The sequence below is a fragment of the Wyeomyia smithii genome, chromosome 1 (assembly GCF_029784165.1).
Source record: "Wyeomyia smithii strain HCP4-BCI-WySm-NY-G18 chromosome 1, ASM2978416v1, whole genome shotgun sequence".
Classification (NCBI taxonomy): domain Eukaryota; kingdom Metazoa; phylum Arthropoda; class Insecta; order Diptera; family Culicidae; genus Wyeomyia; species Wyeomyia smithii.
In genome coordinates, this window is record NC_073694.1 from 42028212 (window position 1) to 42037568 (window position 9357).

The 9357-nt window shown below is 34.4% G+C and overlaps 1 long non-coding RNA gene across 1 annotated transcript; it reads left to right on the forward strand.

The window, feature by feature from the left end:
- Positions 1-4845: 4845 nt before the first annotated feature.
- On the forward strand, positions 4846-5509 carry LOC129718408 (uncharacterized). Its single transcript, XR_008726885.1, has 3 exons — positions 4846-5049; positions 5203-5299; positions 5358-5509. It is a non-coding gene; the product is annotated as an uncharacterized LOC129718408 (long non-coding RNA).
- The last annotated feature ends 3848 nt before the right edge of the window (positions 5510-9357 follow it).

The window sequence follows — 9357 nt, forward strand, 5'->3', positions numbered from 1 at the left end:
CCGTTAATTGAAATAGTCATCAGTTTCATTTGAAAAAGAGAAAGAAGTGATTCCATGACAGTAGCCGTAAGGAATCAAGTGTAAATGAAACTGCTCGAATCGAAATGACAGCGCGAGACATTCTGTTTCATTGTTTTGTTTCGAAAATGTAGAGCCCTGCTCTTACGTACAGCAAAGGCCACATCACGGCTTGAGACTGTTTGGGAAGGGTAGGTGAGGCTTCTGTAGTCTTGTTGATGATGATGTTATGAAGTACAGTAAAAGTTCTTGTTAAAAGATTAAAAGCTTGAGCTCATAAAACTGCGTTGAAAATATTAAACACTAGTTAAATGTTCCCGACTTTGCTCGGCGATATCAGATTTATATTAGAGAACATTCAGAATGGCGAATGGAGTCGATTCCTGGTTCCAGAAATGTCCAAATAAAAGAGTGCCTGACTATTTCTGGCCGTTTTTCGAAACCGTTAATAGGATTGGAAATTGCGTTTGGAATTGGTTTTCAGCCTCTGGTATTATTTCGGTTCCGAAAATACCCATAATTATGTACTTTATTTTTTTTTTTGGAATATTGACAGGTCAAGAAGTACTCACTGGCGAATCTTGAATACTTCTCCACATTATTCAATCGCTAGTCTTTTCCAATCGCCCCTGACGCTCGCCAATTAGACGTTCACATTGCCGACTCTCTGCTGAATATTATCTTTGCTGGTTATTCCTCCGACATTCGTGCCATGTGACCAGCCCACTGTAGTCTGTCTTATTTTATCAGCTTGATGATATCCGCGAGTTGGTATGCTTGTTATACCTCGTGGTCATGCTCCTGCATCATATTACCTTCTCCAGTTTGCCACCAAGTTTTGAACGAAGGATTTTACGCTCGTAGACTCAAAGTGCTTACTGAACGGCTTCCTTCATCGACAAACATTCATACTACCGGGAGAATCAGTGTCCCGTAGTGTTCAAATTTCGTGCAGATTTGCATGCTGTGGGAGCTTAGCTGACTACGTGAATGAGGTCCTATTTGTTGTTGCTATCCGTCTCTTCCCTTCACGATGGAAATATCCGTATTGAATGGTAATTGACCATTTTCGATTGTTTGTTTTTGAAGTAACCATCTTGAAATGCAAAATCATTCCTGTGGTCAGCCTCAAGCGTGTGAACATCAACCCGGCTCTGCAAAACTCATATTGGTTATTTTCGGTTGTTTTTTTTTTCAAAAAAAAAAAAAAACTGAACGTAATCGTTTTGGATTTCAAAATTTCGTCTGGGGTTGGATTCTGACCTATGGTGATTATTCCGACTCCGAAAATACAAATGTTCAATAATATTTGGTCATTCTACAGTCAAGAACACCTCAGAAACGAAAAAAAAAATATCGATAGAATCAATGTACACTGGGAAAAAATGAACCAAAATTCTCACTAATTAGAAGCCGTTGGTCTAGCAACCTGAAATATAACATTATTTGAATCGATTGGTGATAGTTTCATCCTGTGCAAGGCATGGGATGCGGTGCTAATTTCAATTGAGACGCTGAAGAAAAGGAAAGAGTTTCTCTCTCCGTCACTCTCCCCGTTAATTGAAATAGTCATCAGTTTCATTTGAAAAAGAGAAAGAAGTGATTCCATGACAGTAGCCGTAAGGAATCAAGTGTAAATGAAACTGCTCGAATCGAAATGACAGCGCGAGACATTCTGTTTCATTGTTTTGTTTCGAAAATGTAGAGCCCTGCTCTTACGTACAGCAAAGGCCACATCACGGCTTGAGACTGTTTGGGTAGGGTAGGTGAGGCTTCTGTAGTCTTGTTGATGATGATGTAATGAAGTACAGTAAAAGTTCTTGTTAAAAGATTAAAAGCTTGAGCTCATAAAACTGCGTTGAAAATATTAAACACTAGTTAAATGTTCCCGACTTTGCTCGGCGATATCAGATTTAGAGTTGGTATGCTTGTTATACCTCGTGGTCATGCTCCTGCATCATATTACCTTCTCCAATTTGCCACCAAGTTTTGAACGAAGGATTTTACGCTCGTAGACTCAAAGTGCTTACTGAACGGCTTCCTTCATCGACAAACATTCATACTACCGGGAGAATCAGTGTCCCGTAGTGTTCAAATTTCGTGCAGATTTGCATGCTGTGGGAGCTTAGCTGACTACGTGAATGAGGTCCTATTTGTTGTTGCTATCCGTCTCTTCCCTTCACGATGGAAATATCCGTATTGAATGGTAATTGACCATTTTCGATTGTTTGTTTTTGAAGTAACCATCTTGAAATGCAAAATCATTCCTGTGGTCAGCCTCAAGCGTGTGAACATCAACCCGGCTCTGCAAAACTCATATTGGTTATTTTCGGTTGTTTTTTTTTTTCAAAAAAAAAAAACTGAACGTAATCGTTTTGGATTTCAAAATTTCGTCTGGGGTTGGATTCTGACCTATGGTGATTATTCCGACTCCGAAAATACAAATGTTCAATAATATTTGGTCATTCTACAGTCAAGAACACCTCAGAAACGAAAAAAAAAATATCGATAGAATCAATGTACACTGGGAAAAAATGAACCAAAATTCTCACTAATTAGAAGCCGTTGGTCTAGCAACCTGAAATATAACATTATTTGAATCGATTGGTGATAGTTTCATCCTGTGCAAGGCATGGGAAATGCTCTATATTTCCAAAAATACGTAAATATAGGGTGAAAAGGGGCAAAATAAACCATTTCTCGTGGCTTGCACAAGATGGAACTATCATCAATTAATTTTTTGATCAATTTTGTATAAGTAATTTTATATTTCAGGTTGTTAGCCCAGCAGCGATTAATTAGTGTGAATGAGGGTTCCAGTTTTTCATTAAACTTTTTAGGTGAAAGGAATCATCTTGAAGGTTATGTTCAGCCTCGAGCAGGAATTTGAAGTTTTACGAAGAAGCTGTTGCGGTTTGGAAGCCGTATTTTGCATTTTTTTAATTTTTTTCGTGAAAAGCTTAACTTAACAATGCTGCAGAAGAATCACAAATAACTTTCGAAAAAGGCATATTCGAGTTTTTTCGACTTAATTTTGATGTATCTCAAAGTTCGATACAAGCATTACGCTTTGAAATGACTAGTATATTATGGTATTGAATTATGGTGCACCATTGGAACTCGATTAATCTCGAAAAGGTTAAAATTTCAAAAATTGTGTAGAACTCATCTAAGAATTTGTCTGTTGATCTAGGATTTTTCATCAAAAGTTTTAAATAATGTCAGGTTTCAACAAAAGTAATGTAATTGGCGAAAAAAAAATTAGATTTACTTTAAGAAAATATTTTTTCAACCGACCATTAGAATCTCAACGGAATGCAGTTATTCTTGAAATATATTGAAATTCAAAATTTGTTATAAAATTCGTCTAACACTTCGTCATCCTGAATTTTTACCAAAGTTTTTGTTTGTATTTTCTATAATTAAAGCCAAAATAAAGCAAAAAAATGCTACTGGGAAATTCTCAGTTTGCTAAACCAAATGGTTGTGTGAAATGTCATTCAAATCTGACCAGCGGCAGAATAAGCGAGAGGTCATTTTAGATGGAAACAATCAACTGAAACTCGTCCAATCAAAACTCAGTTGGCTTTCAATACTCGTCGATTATTTCAACAATCATTGCTACTCTTTGCGGTTTGATGAGTATTATTGGAAGACCTAGACTTGAAATGAATTCCGATTGCTTGTCCTACAAACTGAAAGCACCCTGCGCGACCTGGTCTGGAATTCGAAGCCCGCTCGGTGCTCAGACTCTTGACTCCCGTCATCAGCGTTGTTCTTGTCGAGTGAAGATTGGAGTCACACCGCGCCGCCGCGCCGCGCCGAACCGCCACCCTTTATCCGCATCAAACCGAAGATTTATTCGGTGCACGCATGTTGCATTGTTAGGCCCGAGCAAGAGCCACCGTACTCGCTAACGAACCAAAGAATAAGGACACTAAACATCGGATCTTAATCCTCTAACTTATGTAAATGCGATGCGAAGCGGCCAGGGTCGCGTAATTCAGTAGTGGCCGGGATTGTCTGGCCGGTTTTAATTAGGAGTGTCATTTTCCCTTAGAATTATGGTGAAATAATGCAGAATGTTGCTGATGGTGTTGTGCAATAAATTTAAACGCGCTATTTACTGGGCTGCCGGGCAACGATCGGCTTTTAATTAAAGTATGAAATCACTATAAATCATCGGACCGAGTGGCAGTTTGTGGTTAGTACACAAAAATATCTCCGATAAATTATCGGGTTTTGCTTCTCTCAGTTTGTTTTTGGTGCAATTAAACAGTTCAGGATGTGTGTTGTTATTTTTCGAACAGTTCAACCTATCATTTTTCCCAGATTCTCAATCGCCCACTACCAATCGTCAGAGTAAAACCTGTTCCAGCTACAGTTACTACACTGACTGTGACATCGAAAGGAAGCCCTAAATACGAGTTTAATGTAATAATGATATAAAATAAAACTAAAAGGTTTCTAAGTCCGACCTAGCCGGGGCCGACTGGCTGGCCGGTGCTGTCAACGTCAACATAACCCCGCGCTGACAGGTCCTTGGCGATGGTATTCTGTTGCGTGACGAACCTGGAGACGTGGTTCAATGTACGCGTACTTTTCCCCCGTCAGTTCGAGCTGTGTACTGGGGGCAGAGTGCAGCCTGGTATCCCCATTGCTATGTATGCACTAGTAGAAAAATTATTACCGTTATTTCACTAGATATTAAGATGTATTTTATTTTATTTTTTACTGTGAGAACTTTGAATGGGCAGGTCCCGGAGTTGGTCTCGATTATCCGTCACCTATTTTCCCCTGTTGTTTTGCAAGCCGATTCTAAATTTACGTTATGGGGATACCTTAGTTATGGTTTAAGTTTCAATGCATACTTTCAGCGTAACTTTTGTTGTTGTAGAAAATGCAACAAGGAATGCAAACGAGGAATCAAGTTTTTTTGGTAACATTACCTGTTATGAGCTATTTATTTCACTGGTTTTGAATTGTGCAAATGAAGCAGCCTTTGAAGTGTGCTTCGGAATGTATACCCAAGTAAGTAAGTACCGACGGTGTTAAGTTAAGGTTCAAACCGAATTATCGCGTTAACCAAGGTTTATAGCTCCTACGATTTGCTTCCTTTTCATTGTGTTGCATTATCGGATAACTCTAATAATGACAAAGCACTCTTTCTTAATATTTGAACAGGTTCATATTTTCACAAGCTATTCAAGGCATCAAACATGTTCGACCGAGTTTCCACAGCCACCGAAACAGACAATGATATGTTTTAGTGTTTGGAAAAGTACATTCCTTTTCGTCCTAATTCGCAAACTAAACATTAAAATCATAATCGCTTCTAGGAATTGTGCCGTGAAAAAGCAAATACCCCTTTGGTTCGAGTCGCTTGGTTTTGGACCACAGCCAGTAACAGAAAGTAGTTATAGTAAATTTGATGCTATTGTTTCACATTATTTTCACCCTCTTTATATCCTTAAGTAAGCAGCACTGTCAAAGGGATCAGTTTTCGGAATTATGCAGAGAAAAAACGGTCAACAGCAAGAACGAATACCTGCTACTGGTGGCCAATAACCCTCACAGCGGGGTGTTGTGTCAACACCGATCACGTCCTTAATAATGATGATGACGGATGGAAAGTTTATCGAACAATGGGTACAAGGTAGATGCTATTGTGGGGCGAGTTTCTTAGATTTTGATGGTAAAAAACAAATAAATGTGGTACCGAAAAAAAATTGAAAAAACACGTCAAAAGTGATTTGTTTTAGATTTAAGCATAACAAACAGTGAAAATTGAAAAATGGATCCTTTTATGAAATAATACGTAAGATAAACAAACAAAAAATTTTGCATGCGAGTCCAAATAAAACAAAACAAGAAATATACAATGATACACAAAACAATGAACAGGAAACAAAACCAAACAATATTATAAACATAGAAAATAGAAAATAGAAAATAGAAATTAGAAAATAGAAAATAGAAAATAGAGAATAGAAAATAGAAAATAGAAAATAGAAAATAGAAAATAGAAAATAGAAAATAGAAAATAGAAAATAGAAAATAGAAAATAGAAAATAGAAAATAGAAAATAGAAAATAGAAAATAGAAAATAGAAAATAGAAAATAGAAAATAGAAAATAGAAAATAGAAAATAGAAAATGGAAAATAGAAAATAGTAAATAGAAAATAGAAAATAGAAAATAGAAAATAGAAAATAGAAAATAGAAAATAGAAAAAAGAGAATAGAAAATAGAAAATAGAAAATAGAAAATAGAAAATAGAAAATAGAAAATAGAAAATAGAAAATAGAAAATAGAAAATAGAAAATAGAAAATAGAAAACAGAAAATAGAAAATAGAAAATAGAAAATAGAAAATAGAAAATAGAAAATAGAAAATAGAAAATAGAAAACAGAAAATAGAAAATAGAAAATAGAAAATAGAAAATAGAAAATAGAAAATAGAAAATAGAAAATAGAAAATAGAAAATAGAAAATAGAAAATAGAAAATAGAAAATAGAAAATAGAAAATAGAAAATAGAAAATAGAAAATAGAAAATAGAAAATAGAAAATAGAAAATAGAAAATAGAAAATAGAAAATAGAAAATAGAAAATAGAAAATAGAAAATAGAAAATAGAAAATAGAAAATAGAAAATAGAACATATAAAATATAAAATAGAAAATAGAAAACAGAAAATAGAAAATAAAAAATAGAAAATAGAAAATAGAAAATAGAAAATAGAAAATAGAAAATAGAAAATAGAAAAAAGAAAACAGAAAATAGAAAATAGAAAATAGAAAATAGAAAATAGAAAACAGAAAACAGAAAATAGAAAATAGAAAATAGAAAATAGAAAATAGAAAATAGAAAATAGAAAATAGAAAATAGAAAATAGAAAATAGAAAATAGAAAATAGAAAATAGAAAATAGAAAATAGAAAATAGAAAATAGAAAATAGAAAATAGAAAATAGAAAATAGAAAATAGAAAATAGAAAATAGAAAATAGAAAATAGAAAACAGAAAACAGAAAACAGAAAACATAAAACATAAAACATAAAACAGAAAACAGAAAACAGAAAACAGAAAACAGAAAACAGAAAACAGAAAACAGAAAACAGAAAACAGAAAACAGAAAACAGAAAACAGAAAACAGAAAACAGAAAACAGAAAACAGAAAACAGAAAACAGAAAACAGAAAACAGAAAACAGAAAACAGAAAACAGAAAACAGAAAACAGAAAACAGAAAACAGAAAACAGAAAACAGAAAACAGAAAACAGAAAACAGAAAACAGAAAACAGAAAACAGAAAACAGAAAACAGAAAACAGAAAACAGAAAACAGAAAACAGAAAACAGAAAACAGAAAACAGAAAACAGAAAACAGAAAACAGAAAACAGAAAACAGAAAACAGAAAACAGAAAACAGAAAACATAAAACAGAAAACAGAAAACAGAAAACAGAAAACAGAAACAGAAAACAATAAACAGAAAACAGAAAACAGAAAACAGAAAACAGAAAACAGAAAACAGAAAACAGAAAACAGAAAACAGAAAACAGAAAACAGAAAACAGGAAACAGAAAGCAGAAAACTGAAAACTGAAAACTGAAAACTGAAAACTGAGAACTGAAAACAGAAAACAGAGAGAAGAATTCAAAACACATAAAACAGTGTAGAAGATTAAAACAAAACAAAAAACAATAACAGTGTGTGGTTTCGATCTCCGTTTGAAGTTTGAACGTCGTAACAAAACCTCAAAATGCTGTATATAATTTTTTAATATTTATTTTAACTCTACGGATTTTTATAATTAAACAATTACATATTGTAATCAAAAAAAAAATTAACAAAATATCAAAAAATTGGTCGCAGTGATGGAAATACCCAACACGGATAAAAAATATATAATAATATGCAGCTTTCGTGACATTGTATCGTGCTCTCATGAACAATATTTATAATATTTTTTAACGGTTTTGTATTTAAAAAATATCAAGTATCACATTACAAATTCAATCGTATGGAATTAAATTGCCTTATATACACAAAGTACAAATAAATATTCGAAAATTATTTCTAACAAACTTCAATTTTAGTTAAGTAATAAAAGGAAAGATTATATTTTATATAAAAAAAATGAGTAAATATCCAATAACCAAATTAAGTAATAAGAAATGAAAATAATAAAAAAAGGAGCCAATAATCATAATCATTTACAAAATGTTTTTAAGGTTTGAAAATATAAATTAAACTTAAGGAAAATAGGAAAAATACAATGTACATACATTGTATTGTCATTCACCGTGTGTACATGTCGCACGTCCCTACAAATTACTCCATATAAGCTTACTTTCTGTTAATACAGCACCGCGTGACAATCGTAAGCCCTTGCGGTTGCTCGGCTCTCGAACTTGTCTCCCGACCATGTCCAACACACAGATACTGTTTATGATGCGTTAGCCAAACCGATTAGCTCCGGGTATAAGCCGGCCTATATCACTTTCACGCTCCGGGTTCGCAACAAGTTCGTAATCGGGGATTTGCAAATTGAGAGAGGAGATGATCACTTTCACCTCTTTTCCCGGTTGCCGGTTTGTTCTTTGTTTTAGCCCGATTTGCAGGCGTTTCGAGAATGTGGCTAATCTGTTGGCTGCTGGTTTTCTGCTAGGATCTCCCGGTAAGTGTTTGATCCTTTCAGGTAGTGCACGGTTCGATTTTGGCAGTTGCTAGTTTCTTTGTCCGTCTCGAAATTTCGGACGATTTACACAATCTTCGAAACTAGACCAACCAAAGACGACCTAGTTCAGGTACGATGCAGGAAAAAATACTTTTCCAATGACTCATACAACGCAACTGGTTCAATATAGTTTACGGGAAGAAGAGAGCCGAAAACACAAATAACCAATTTTCAGCTTCCATTTCAACTGACAGAGCCCAGAAAAAAATTCAACGCTCAGAAGTGAAAAAAATGGCTTAATCCGATGTCGATGAAACATCGAAAATGTGATCCGAAAGATGATGGAAAAGGGCAAAAACTATTAAAATTTTTGACTGAAGCTTGTACACACACGTGAAGGCTAATCTCTGATTTAGATCAATAAAATAAATCGAAATATGAACGCGCTGTCCTCCGGTTGCGTGCGCGCAGTAGGAGTAGCTTCGAGTCTTCCTTTTGGTCTGAAATGTGACCGGAAATGTCTGTAAAATACATTTCGAATCAATGCATTATAATGGGAAGGTTGCCTCTCTTTCGCAGCGCTCACGACCGAACCTTCGAAGCATTAAATAAACGAATCGGATAAACGGAACAAAAGAAATCGTTTCAAGAATCGGGGAGTAG